The following is a 15,058-nucleotide window of genomic DNA, read 5'->3' on the forward strand; positions in this document are numbered from 1 at the left end:
TATATTGTTTTACATTTTTTTTTTCGATTTTATTTCCCTTCAAGAAAATTTTTTTGGGTCACAATTTTAATTTTATAGTCGTAAAATAATCGACAATTATCCAGCAACCCACCATACAATTTTTATGCATATCCAAGAATAATTAGATTAGTAAATAACACCTTGAAATTGACATACCCTTCCTACATTTCAAGTGGCAGATTAGGGAGTCTGAGTCTGTGTGGTTGGCGGCCATTTTGTGGACATATCCGAAGCGTAAGTTGCCCTATCTATATATATTCTTGTTCCCTATAGAATTTGTGATATTTTGGTATGTTTTTACCTGCATAAATATCATATTATATATTAAATATATGTATTTCTTTACGAAGTTTCTAAGTACTCAAAAAATTACCTTTAGATATGGCCCCTGATATAAATGTAATTTACAAAATAATGAAGATTTTTTTACATATTTCTATTTTAGGATAACATATGTTTATTCCCTAATAAAAACTAGCCACTTCCTATTTCATTTGGGTACCCAAAAAAATTCATGAAATTTGGACAAATTTTTTTGGCCAAAAAAAAGTTACCCTTTTTTTCTCATTTCAGATCTTCACCTCCATGGGTCTGACTTCATCCAAAATACATCAAGATGTGTCCTAAACATTCAAGAATCAATTCCTAAAAGGATTTGTGTATATATGTATAAACTTTTTTCTATGAATTTTTATGTAAGGTCTTTTTTTCTACTTAATTTTTTAAAATATTTATAATAAATAGTTTTTCTGCAGATGAGTAGTATTTATATTTACAGTTGTTTTAAGCATTCATTGAAGTTTTTTTTTTAGGCAAAAGAAAAAAGGAGGTTACTGCAAAAACTGATTTTTCAAGAATTTTTTTTGCCGTCGGGGTCGCGCGCGTCCGAGTATACCCTTAAAGGGGTGTCCGAGGAGCGTACCTATCCAGGGTTAAAACCTTCTTATTTGCTCTTTCCACTAGACCATTCGACTCTGGGTGATATATCATGGTATTTATTTTCTTTATGCTAAGGAATTCACACAATGAGGTAAGAAAGAGATTATTAAATTCTCCCCCCGAGTCTGAGATTATCATGTGTGGAATTCCATGTTTACAAATGTAACACTCGTAAAACTTCCTAGCGCATTCAATCGCAGTTTTAGTTTTAAGCGCTATTAGTTCTGTATATCGATTTAAAGCATCTACAATTACTAAGAGGTGCTTATTTCCTCTGTCTGACTCGTAAAATCCTGTTAACAAATCTAAATGTATTCTTTCAAAGGGTTGATTGGGCACGGAATAAGCCCCTAGGCTGACAGGTGTTTTCGTATGCTCTTTGTTTTCCTGACATGTGCGATAATTAGCTATGTGTTTTTTTATATCTGTAAGCATCGTATGCCAATAAAAAAATGATTTGGCTTTCAGTGACATTAATGAGAACCCCGGGTGTCCATGCAATGGATTTGCATGCAACCAATTCAGGACAGTGGAAATAAGTGAGATTGGTACCACTACCTGGTCGTTAGTTACATGTGGTGTATTGCGGGTTTTCCTTGTCACGGTCCTAGACAGAATATTATCTTTGATTATATAATTCTGCTGCTTATACTTTATGTATCCCTTTTCCTTATGATTGCCTTTCAAGGCATTTATAATTTTTTTTCTAATTTCTGATCTTTTCTTTGCTCAGTCTGTAATAATTCAGCGCTCCAGCCCAAATCTTCTTGTTCCGATATCGTTTTAACAATAGGCATGGATGTTGATATATCTATTAATTCAGCTAAAGGCTCCGTACAAGATGACACGGGGTTGCGTGATAATGCATCAGCAATGATATTTGCTTTCCCAGGTAAATACCCGATTCTCACGCCAAAGTCTTGAATGATCAAATGCCACCGAGTTCGTTTGGGGCTGTGGTTGAAGCCTTTAAAGAATTCGGTTAGTGGTTTATGATTAGTAAGGACCTTAACGGGATAACCGTATATTATGAACTTAAAATGCACTAGTGAATTAACAATAGCTAGTCCTTCCTTGTCTATTACTGCATACTTACTTTTGGAAGTTCTCAGTTTTCAAGAATAAAAACCTATCGGGAAAAATTGTTTATCATATTGCTGAAGCAATACCCCACCTACTCCTAAGTCTGAGGCGTCTGTTGCAATGAAGAATTCCTTACCAAAGTCAGGAAATTTCAAGATAGGAGAACTACACAGTTCATCTTTCAAGGTATTAAACGCCTGTTGATGCTGCTCAGACCATATGAAATCTACGCCCTTCTTCGTAAGATCAGTTAAGGGAGCGGCTATTATTGAATAATTGCGTATAAAACGCCGGTAATATCCACAACAACCCAGAAATTGCCGTATTCCCTTGACATTAGTAGGTATGGGAAAGTTACGGATAGCCGACACCTTATCATGAACTACTTTAAGACCTTGGCTTGACACCATAAAACCCAAATATATCAATTCTGTTTTGAAAAATTCACACTTACTAATCTTTACCCTTAAGTTATGTTGTCTTAGTCTCTGTAGTACTAGTTCTAATTTACGTAGATGTTCTTCTAAGGTGTTGGAAAAGATTACAAGGTCGTCCATATAGGCATGCAATATATCCCCTAACAAGTCTCCAAACACTATGTTAATCATTCTTGTAAATGTTATGGGAGCACAACGTAAACCAAAAGGCATCTGTAAAAATTCATAATGTCCCCTGGCTGTGCTGAAGGCTGTGTATGGGATACTATCTTCTTCTAATGATATCTGGTGAAAGCCTTTAAGTAAGTCCAAACTGGTAAAATATTTATTCTGACCTAACAAAGACAAAATATCGTCAGTACATGGCACTGGGAATCGATCAGGGATCGTCTCCTCGTTTAGACGACGGAAGTCTACGCAGATACGCCATGTTCGATCTTTTTTCGGTACAACTATTAATGGAAAATTATAAGGGCTGTTCGTTTTCTTAATTACTCCTTCTTCTAGCATTTTACCTACTTCATCATCATTTATATCATTCTGGAATTTCATAGGGATTCTGTACGAGGGTACATAGATAATTTTCTGCTTGTCCTTTAACCTTATTTGATGCTAGATCACATCTGTTTTTCCTAAGGATCCATCCGTAGTGGAAAAAACACCATGATATTCAGTTAAAAGTCCAAAAATTTTCTGCTCAATTTCTTCGTCTTGAATGCCTTTATTGATTTTATTTTTAATAGATTGTAAAAGGGATTCATCCGCAACTGATGAAGCGTGATTGATTTCAGCAACGGTAAGAATACGATGTTTATAAACTTCTACATCCAAGATATGTTGATTTTTGTGAATTACTAAAGTGGTATTTAAATGATTACAGACTTCAATATTACATTGTTGATGTGAGCCTACTGTATAAATAGCTTGTGTGACAGACAATCCGTTAGTTTTCAAAGTGTCGGAAAGGATTAATATTTCAGATCCCGGTAATGTTTTCTTTACTTGCATTATTAAATTCGAAGGTACATTTGCTCGATAGATTGCGTGCAAGATGATATTACGGGTGAAAGAGAATTCTGCTGGGTCGCGTATATTATTTCTTTATTAGTGAGACAAGTTATTGGTTCTTCAACGTACGTTACGGTTACATTTGTCATCTCCTTTTTATCCAAAACTGATTTTAAGGTATTAGAAGACATAGAATTTTCCTTTGATATACACACCGTGCTTGCCAGGGGCTGAGATAATGTTTTGATTGCCCATAGATGGGTATCCTATAATTACAGCTAGATACATATCAATGTTTTGTACAACAACAAATGTATCGGTAAACGTACGCTTACCGACCTTGAACTGAACATGAGTTACTCACTCCGGATTTTTCTATCGGAAAGTTCGAAAACAACAAATGATGTGTCCTCAAATCCATGATATTACGTGGACTACCATAGTCAAAAAATAACGTAAAGGATTTGTGTTCTAAATTTACATCATATAGTGTTGGTCGTAACTCATTTTGGCTTATTATTGTATGAATTCGTTGCAATGATCTGATAAAACATTAAATTGATTATTCAATACTACTGATGTTGACATGAATGACCCTGACCCAACATCACTCTCCTCCCCACTGGAGTTAATTATGTGGTATTTTCTTTGCTCTGCACATTCTGAAAATTAGTCTGACCTTGCGATGTCTGATTTGACGACCTAGGCTCAGCGTTATTCGAAGACTGTTTGTTTGTTTGGGATTCTGAACTACATTGACGTTTGGCTGTTTCTTCTTATTAAAATGAGGATTTTTCTTTTTATTTTCATATGGAACTTACTGTGGAATTGACTGTGTATTTCTAGGATTCTGTTGTGTCTTACGCGAGTAGCACTGACTATATGAATGAGTCGAACTATTATATATCGAACAGAATTTCGTTCTGCAGTCCGCAATCAAGTGACCTTGACTTTTGCAATTATAACACGTCATTCCCGCAACTTGACTATTATTAACTACATTTACTTGTTGTGGCTTTGTTTCATTTTTTGCAAAAACTTGAGTTAACACGGGATCAAGGTCAGGACACTTATACATGTGTTTCTTTATCTGTTTATATACATCCAATTCCGTACTTGCAGGCATTAACATTTTATCAAAACACCGCACTAAAGCTTCAGGCAACATAAGTGTCATGTAAGTTAAATACATTAATCGTAAAAAATCTTTCACGGAGGTGTTATCTCTAGTAACCCAAGTGGAATTACCTAAAATATCTTGATATTCATTAAACCTATCGGCTATAAGGGCTGCTCTCTCAATAACATTAAGCCAAGTCATAGTGGCTTGATTAAGTGTATTTCTTAACATTAATACTACATCCAAGGCTTCTTCACCCTCATAGACCGCGCGTAACCTAACTTGGAAATCATCCCAGGTAACTGCTTCTGGAAATGAAACACCTCTTAAATACGCACTCGCATCCCCCTTAGAAAACTCTATAAAACTTTTAGCTTCTTGTAATTGTACAAAAGGGTCTACGATTTGTTTGGCATTTAAATGCGCATCTACGGATGAAATCCATGACTCCACGTTTTGAGGCAAGAACCCATTAACCCGACCCTGAAAAGGAAGGATTGCTGATCTAGCATTTACAAGTGTCAAAATCGGGAGAGGGTTACTCGGTCCAGGGGCTGGGCTCACAGGGGGCGTCATTTTTACGGTATTTCTTTTCCTACCTCTTCGACCTCTTGCAATTCTATCAAAATATCTATATGAATACAGACGTCCACTGCGTAAACGCATAAGCACTAAATGATAAAGATTATAACAAAGTTCCCCAAAACAATGATCCTAATACTATGATATTTCCCAAGAATTTCTGAAAGAAAACGGAACACAAAGATATTTCCCGAGAATTTCTGAAAGAAAACGGAACACAAAGATATTTCCCGAGAATTTCTGAAAGAAAACGGAACACAAAGATATTTCCCGAGAATTTCTGAAAGAAAACAGAATTAGCACAAAGAGAGAAAAAAATTCTAGATGAGAATTCAGAGTTGAACACAGTTTCCTTTAATGAAAGGAAATAGAAGATTAGCAAACCACTCGCCCCAGTAATAATCGACTAACGACTAGTGATAACTACACTTCACTGCTCAATACTGAAATGAATAAGAAAATGTACTTGTACTTAGTTTATATGGTTTTGTGTGATGTCGTCATTTCCTCTCTCTCTCTTGATGTTTGGGTGAATGTTTTCGGTCCGATTTCGTCTCTCTCTCTTGATGTTTGGGTGAATGTTTTCGGTCCAATTTCCGTTGAATGTAGTGCTTCCTGGATATGTTTTGTAAGCGTTGAACGTCAGTCCTTGGTTTTCTTAGGATGTTGATTGAAGATCCAGTTCATCAGTTTGTATGTATAACATTCATTAAATGTTTCATTCTTCGATGGACTATGATACTTAGTCAAAATTTTAGATTCATTACTGTTGATTTCTTGAAGATCTTTCTCTGGTTTTTAGAGTTTTATTCGCTGATTCTTGAAGATCTTTCTCTGATTCTTAGAGTTTTATTCGTTGATTCTTGAAGATATTTCTCTGATTCTTAGAGTTTTAGCGCTGCCACCATTTATTAGTGTGCCACTGTTGTTAACACACATTGAGTATGTTAGTTGGGATGTTACATCTTCAAATAAAGTCAATCAAGTTAACTTTAAAATGGTTTATTCTTTAAAAACAACAGTGTTAACATCTCCATCACAGGAGTATAGCTGGTTTGGTCGGATGACCATCCCATACGATGTATTGATAAGAACTGGCTAAAATATCGATATCACAGATATCGTATAGTCAGTTATCTCAGCATTTAAACACATCATGTAAACTAAACATTAGTGTAAGAAGACACCTGCATTCGGTGGCGACACAACTCTTTCTCACGGTTCGTATTTGTGTTTACTCTTCATAAAAATGTTACATTGCTGAGAGATGGTATTCACATCCTCCTATGACCTGACTACAGCACTTCTCACACTAGCTTCTACTTCCACAATGACTTATTACGTCATGTGTTTTAAACATGTAATATATGATTATTACATATATATATATATATATATATATATATATATACATATATATATATATATATATATATATATATATATATATATGTATATTTATATATATATATAATATATATATATACAGTAAATATATAAATACATATATATGTATGCATATATATAAATATATATATATATATATATATATATATATATATATATATATGTGTGTGTGTGTGTGTATGTATATATATATATATGGTACAGCTATATATATATATATATATATATATATATATATATATATATATATATATATGGTACAGCTATATATATATATATATATATATATATATATATATATATATATATGGTACAGCTATATATATATATATATATATATATATATATATATATACATTTATATACATATATATACAGTATATATATATATATATATATATATATATATATATATATATATATATATATATATATATATAAACCAGAAACCTTCCACAACACTTGTTCTTGTTTACACTTACTTATCAGGATGAGCAGGACAGTTTTCATCCGACCCACTAACACTGTACTGTACTTCCAGGGTGTTATATCTCTACCTCTGTAATATATAGGTTTCTACTTGCGAAATAAATACTCGTTTAATCTGTCATTCAAGGCGGAAAATTTTCTCCTTTTATTTTCGTGTAAACATATAATACATGAAACATGATAATAGATACATTTATGCGTAGTTACTATTCTAACCAAAGCAAATGAGATGGGAAATGATAAAATAGAAAATATTTCATTGTTCAAATGAGAATAGGAATTTTATAAGAATTATCTTTCCATGTTAATATTATAGAAATGTGTCTGTTATTGAAAACTTATGTTCTGGGAAAGTTGTAGAAGACTTGTAAACAACCAACAAAATTTTACCTCCTCTGTAAACAACTATTAACGGAAATAAAAGAGAAAATTCAATTTCCATCTTCGTCCTTCGAGGTGTGGGGAAATCTTAATAAGCTTAAGGGAAAGAAAATAAGATCTGGAAAAGGCTAGAAGAGAAGAATCTCATTAACGCGCAAAACAGACTTTGTCCGTCACCTCAGGTATAATGATATGCATTGAAATTTGCTGGAGACTTCCAATGGAAAATATCAACTATAAATGGGAAGACATCATCATCACGTGTGATTGGTTTCATGGATATTCAGTACTTGTTCATTCTTTTTTCCTTCTTCATTTATGGTTGCAATGAAAATTAATCCCTTTCAGAATTTATTCCATATTTACACACAAAAGGAACAATTTTATAATTACAAATGCAGGAAAAACTCCCTGTGGGTGTGTGTATGTGTGTGTGGTCTAAGTTTATTCTTCTGTTTAGACAATTTTCTACTCTTTCAGACGAAGGTATTATTGACCCGGAATAACTATACCAGTACAGTATTAAGAATGTCTGGAATACTTGCAATTTCAATGAGTACACTTGAATAAGGAGAAATAAACTGAAATAATTTGATTTAGAAACTAGCGTAAATCACATCTCCATTTAATGATGAGTACTCTCTTACTGTCCATAAAATTAGGCTCAAGTTAACACAAGAAGATTATCATATTTCTCCCATTAAATTTTAAGACCCGCGAGGAAGAGATTTCACGAGTGTTCAATTTTGTTTCTTTCATCTCTCATGTTTCACAGACACACAATAATAATAATAATAGGTACTGATGCTATTTGTATGTATTGTGTCAATACCTTTATCAAGGAACTGTATATTAAGTCTGAGGAGGTTTTTCAAAATCTATAGAGCGTTCGATCAGAATTACAATGGATTCCTGACTAACGAAGTCAACCCTCTGTACAGCAAAAATACCATTTAACACACTACTGTTAATATCTTACAGTTTCTTTTTACTGTTATAACTAATATATAGATACATATCTTATAAGCGATATTAAAAAAAAAATGTGGAATAAATTTCATAAGCTACAGCCAATACGAAGAAGTAAGAAAAGCTGCCTCAGAGAACCCTTCGCTAGACCGGCGTGTCACAAAAAGAGTTTCTGTTGAGATTAACGTTTTTCCCAACTAGTTATGTGATTATAATTAATTCAACGTGCTAGAGTTGCCATACACCACACACCTTACTGGACTAGTAACACGTCATAATATTTCTAGCTCGTTTAATGTAAAGTTCATATATACTTAAGAAGGGAAGTTGAGATGGTGGAACATTACAACTGCATAATCAAGTTATACATTTCACAAATGTTCTGTACCACAAGTATAGTATGAAAACAATTGGCAAAACATATAGAAAATAAAGTAGCGCTCCTTATTAACTTGTTCAAAAATAATTATATGTGTTGGTAACTGTACCACAAAGAGGTTGTGTAATTGTTTGTTTAATCTATGTCTGTTTGATGATTCACTGTTGATAGGATTATGTAAAAAGTAAAACAGGATTTGTATTATCCTTCATAGTTTGAAACTATAAATGCGTCTGCCAAAACTTTGTCATCATCCAAAATAGAACGATCATCTTCGATAAATCTTATATAACATGAGGTCGGAAACACTCGACTACATGTTGATCATGTTCCATTCTCTGTCTGTCAGTTTGTCTCGTCTCAATTGATTAAAGGGTTGCACTCATGCAATTCAGTTTTATGAACCTTTGTTTGGAATGGTGCTAATACCTTTTTCATTATCAATAAGAAGATGATGATACTTTCAACACAATTACTACTTATTAGAGAGCTAAGTAGAACAAAGGGCCAATGCAATTTCTTCTCCATAGACATGGCTCTTGCTCTCCAGTTCAACGATATTTATTTACTGAATATATCACTTTAATGGAGGAGAGAGAGAGAGAGAGAGAGAGAGAGAGAGAGAGAGAGAGAGAGAGAGAGAGAGAGAGAGAGAGAGATGTATCCTTGACTAACAGAGAAATACTGTCTGCTAACGTTATGTTGAAACAAAATTCCGAGAAAATCATTCAAGTCGTAAGATAACCTCTACTCATGAATTATTACATACTTAACAGATATTTCATGGGAGAATTATTCCCGGAAGAGCCAGATCATTGCCAATGTTTGATAAACAATTCCGAGTGTTATATGAATCAGGCGTGTCTGCAGAACTTGATCTCAATGGAAGATGGATATTGCAGTCGGTGAAACCTGAAATGGAACTTTGAAATACTTGACGAAAGGTATTTATAAGTGTATAAAAAATTTACATGAGGTAGAAACTAAAGAAGTAACCCAAGAAATTAGGTAATTAAAAAGTGAAAGGTCATTAATAAACCCAAAAGCTAGAATCAATTACCGTCTGACGGGTTAGACCTTCCCTGACTTTTACCTAGAAAGTCTTAAACTTTTGTTTAATAGCATCCTCCTCCCACACACCCCAAGAAACGAAGTACTGTATATATCATAGGGGGAAGTGTCAAGGAAACATGTTTTTAAAGAGATCACTTTCCCAGATAAAGTTACGATGAAAAGGAAGGAAACTTGCTGTTATCAATCTTTTTTTTTTTTTTCTTGAAGGAAATGCTCTTCCTATGCAATGGGTCTTGACGGTGATACGTAGCGGAGCGTTGAGTGTTGTATGCACCCATTTACTCAATGTACACAGATAATTACTCCCTTTCTACTGAATGCATGGCCTAACATGGGCAGCATTGGTGCCTATAGAGACGTAATGACACTAATTGTTTAAGCATTGATCAAGTATTGTTCTCCGATTGTTCACAGTTCCCTTTGTCTTTCTACATTCCCACGGCAACTTAGCACATGAGTGAAGTCAATATGGCACCATTATTTATTTATGGTTTGGCCGCTTAGGAGCAAATACAATATGCTCATTCGTGTATAATTTTATATTCAATGAGTTCCGTATCAAGGAATGGAACAAATTATATTACACTTTAAAGCATATGTTTAAATTTGTTGGCAAACAATGAAGTGAATATAATAGAAATCCCTCCGTTAAAAACAATTTGATAAAAAATAGAATAGATATTGTCCATTACTTTTATTCAATTGTAGTCACTTCTTTTTCTTTGAAACTTTTTATTCGCTTTCATTTGTCATTTATTGTTTTTTTTTCTTCTATTGACCTAATTTCTTTGTAATAAAATTAAAACCAATTTTCCTCGTATTTGACATTTATTTACACCAATAAACAAATGATATTTCACAATACACTCATGACTTAACATAAATGAAACAAATGCAAAACATAAATCCAGTTCAGTTTCACAAAAGTTTGTGACAAGCCGAGAGAAGGGTTGTGACTCAAAGGCAGGAAGCAATCAACTGAGTTAGTTTATTAAAGAACACTCTCCTTTATATACAAAATCTCAAAGCAACAAGAATTTTCATGTTCAAATATTGACACTGTTACAGAGGAGAAAAGCAGACATGAATTTTCAGGTTCGTTTTAGTGCGAGGGGAGAGCTGAGATACAAGCACAAAATGAAGTATGTACGATCGTGTGAAACACGGTTGGTACATGGCTCCCTCTCTAAAAATGACATACTGAAAATGTTAAATGGGTGCCCTGAATCTGGAGAGGTAGTAGTAAAAACTGCGCCGATTAGCGGCAGTGAGTGGATAGGGAAGTCGTTGGATGGGGCGCAAGCGAGTGGTGGATGATGGGTGGCGTTGTTGCCGCTCCGGCTCGTCACGGGGTAGGCGTGTTTGTCCTACGGCATTCATAGGCGTGTACATCCTACGGCATTCATTGGCGTGTGTGTCCTACGGCATTCACGTCAGATTCGGTTGAAGTTGAATAGGTGTCCTCTTCGTCACGAGTGGAGGCGTTGATGGAGGTTTTGAAGGTCATGAAGTGGCCGTCCATAAGGGCACGAAGTAGGTTCACCTCACGAGGAGAGCCGTCCGCGGCAGGTTGCAGGAGAGTGATACTGGTCATTTTCCCGAGGGTGAGCGAAGCCCTTTGTTCCCCCAACGGTTGTTGAGAGAGCTGAAAAAGCGTTGCTATACGGGCGGCTGGCGACGGAGAGTACTGTTGCAGAGGGTATGCATTGACGGCGTCATAGTAACGATGAGAGGCAGTGGGGGAGGGGGGAGGGTAAAGGCGGGAGGAGCTAGTCGCTCCAGGGTCACCGATGTGACGAGCCGAGAGAAAGGTTGTGACTCAAAGGCAGGAAGCAATCAACTGAGTTAGTTTATTAAAGAACACTCTCCTTTATATACAAAATCTCACAGCAACAAGAATTTTCATGTTCACAAGACAGACAATGTTACAGAGGTGATACGCAGACATGTATATTCAAGTTCATTTTAGTGCGAGGGGAGAGCGAAGATACAAGCACAAAATGAAGTATGTACGACCGTGTGAAACACGGTTGGTACAAGTTCTCTTCAATTAATTTCTTCACGGGTCTTTCCTTTCTTCTTGAGAAGCTTGTAGATATTAGACTGTTGGATGTTCAAGACTGGAGAGATACTTCTTCGCAGGGAGTGGAGAAATACAGTCTGTAGACGTGACTTTTCATATATGCATTGACGGGGACGCAATCATTGTTCTTTGGCAGAGAATATATGAAATAATACAGGAACCCTTCGAAAGCAGTTAGTTTCCAGCACGAATGGTTCGTAATGAGTGAGACATCTGCCTAAGCTGGAGTCAAGTTCCATGACCACGTGAACAACTCGTTAGAGAGAGAGAAAAAAAAATGCTAAGCCAGTACGCGCCATGTTCGAATCGGTTTGGCGCCCTCACAACGTACACATTTCCTGAAAAAGGAGTGCAAATGCGTGGATTCCAATTAAACGCATTATAAAGAATCGTCGGCAATTTTCATGTCGATTTCACGATGCACTTACACTTGGTTAAGGCAAGTACCACGCTAATGGTACGGAAATGTATGATACTAGATTTTTTAACATTTGAACACAGACTCCACAATCCGTACGAAGACTTTAATCCCTGACAAGAATCATTACGTGGCATTGTGGATATGGAAATCGTGCAAGTGTCAATGTGCATTTTGATGTATATATTTCAATGACAGACATATCTAAAATCTTTGCACATTTTGTTAATTGACAAATTCGATTACATTTACAAGAAATATACCAATATTATCTATTGAATGAAACGACTTTCTAATTCCTGTTGTTAGCTTCTAATTACTTATGTATATGTGATGAATACATTTGGTATCCGAGAGACATTGCAGAATGGTAAAGAATATCGAGTAATTCAATGACCAAAAATAGAGTAAACCGAACTATGAACTGACATCTGAATGGAATTAATTTGCCAAAAAGATTAGTCATTTTGGAAAAGGTAAAATCTCTGGATTTAAATATTTACGTCAACGTATCATTTGTGTGGTCAGATACCAGTCTAGCTTCATGATTTTCAATGCCCTCTATAATTTCCAACTACTCAATCTGTTACCATATTCAGCAATAAAATAATAGTCATTTTTATAAATATTGAATATGATATTTCCATATAAATTTCAACATATTAAAGACTTCATGAGAAAGTTTGAAGGCTTTAGATATTGTCAGAATCAATTCATCATTTTGATAGAACTTTTTATCAATGGCTAAGAATTACATTGCCAAATATGATCAGGTTTTCTTACTATTCACATAATGTTATTTGCCAGAGAGGAGGAACTTTTATTTATCTCTTTTTTTCCACTGGCAAATTATGGCCTACATCCAATGGCCTTCATTTAGTTAAAATTGGTTCTTATTTTGCGGCACAAACCGAAAAGAACGGAAAAACCATTCCAGGATCTAAGCTGCTCTTAACATAGTTTCGCTATTGGCCATAACTATCGTAAATGACATTACTTTTTGCATTTATGAGACCTCGTTTACAGCACGTGTGGTCTCACTCTTTTGTTTTATTCCGTCTCTGCTATATACCAACACAAAATGAGAGAAGTGATAAAACCCAGAGATAAAAGCAGAACAATGTTTTTATCGTATTGAAATTATTATTACAACGTTTTGCAAGTGATTCACTTAATTAAGATTAAAATGAATTTATTAAACAAATCATCACACTTTTGATTAGGTTTTCAGTCTTAAAGTCACGAAAAAAGGAATGGAATTATTTTATGATAAGCTTGGTTAACTCCTAATCTTTTGAGTTTCCGGTAATCTTTAGAGATAATCTGGAAAATTCAAAACAGGAAATGTTCGTTGATGGGGTATGATGATGATGATGATGATGATTTTTATTATTATTATTATTATTATTAATAATAATATTTTTATTATTATTATTACAACTAAGAAGAACGTGCATAAACCCTTATGTTTTTTTAGTAATAGAGAAAATTAGCAGTAGATAACTAACAAATTTATTTCCTGCGTTATTTCCACTAAGTAAACAACTCTTTATATTAATTCAGGGAATTTGTTTGTGTCGGTTCTTGTTACAAATTCATCTATTATGTAAATGGAAACATAGATAAAATGATTTAATGTCCCTGTGTTCGTTAGTGAAAAAAGAGCATTATTCGATCTAAATAATGAAAGATGCCAATATCCAGAATTGTGTTAGGTTATCCTAAAAATAACTTTAACCATATGCTAAACATGTTAGTCGTACCATAATTCATAAATTTAGTTTTCCTATTGATTGGAAAATGAGAAAGGAATTACTGAATAACTCTCTTTGAATAGTTTTACTTGTCTTCCAGAAGCCTTGGAATAATGGTAGTGTTGAGTGATTCTTGAACAACCAAAGGACAGCGCAGCTCAGTTTAAGGTAGCACAATCGATCCTGATGTAAGAGGACGCTAATTAACGTTATTAGCTCCCACCATCAAACCCCGCCCTTACTTAGAATGCCATTGATGGGTATCATAAAGGAAACGATTAAGAAGAAGAATATCACATGAACCAAGTTGCTACCGGTACTTTATCAAACAAGAATTCCATGGCAGTGGCAATGAGTCGCCTGTCTCTCAGGTCCCAAATCTTTCAGAGTGACTTATAAGAAATGGTTGCATTATTTTTCTTCCGGTCACAAAATTTAGTGCAATTTCACCGACGTTAAGAATTGCTAAATGGTGAAAATCAGTCAGTATCTTGGTATTTTGGACTATGAAGTCGATACTTCTAATACCTTAAAATGATAATCTCTCCTATATAATAAAGAGAAAGTATCAGGCTATATTTGTAAATATATAAACATGTGTTTTTTCCCGGTCACGCTGACCTCTCCCCGTCCCTCGGGAAGCGGAGAGAGGGAGTAGTCATACCATTGTGAAAGGAGGTTGCGCGTGCTTGTGTATGCTTATCTGTCTCAATACTATTAAGAATTAAAATTTTAACTTATTCTGTCTACTGCCCCCCAACCCCCCCACCCCTTTTTTTTCAGATGAAGATCTTACAGTACACCTCAAGCTACATTTCTCTGTGAGATTGTTCTTCAAATGATTTCTACTTTTCCTTTTATCACAGATCACCTTTTGGATCAGAGGGGTGGTTATTTGCCATGTCCGGGGTGAG

This window comes from Palaemon carinicauda, chromosome 36 (genome assembly GCF_036898095.1).
Source record: "Palaemon carinicauda isolate YSFRI2023 chromosome 36, ASM3689809v2, whole genome shotgun sequence".
NCBI lineage: Eukaryota > Metazoa > Arthropoda > Malacostraca > Decapoda > Palaemonidae > Palaemon > Palaemon carinicauda.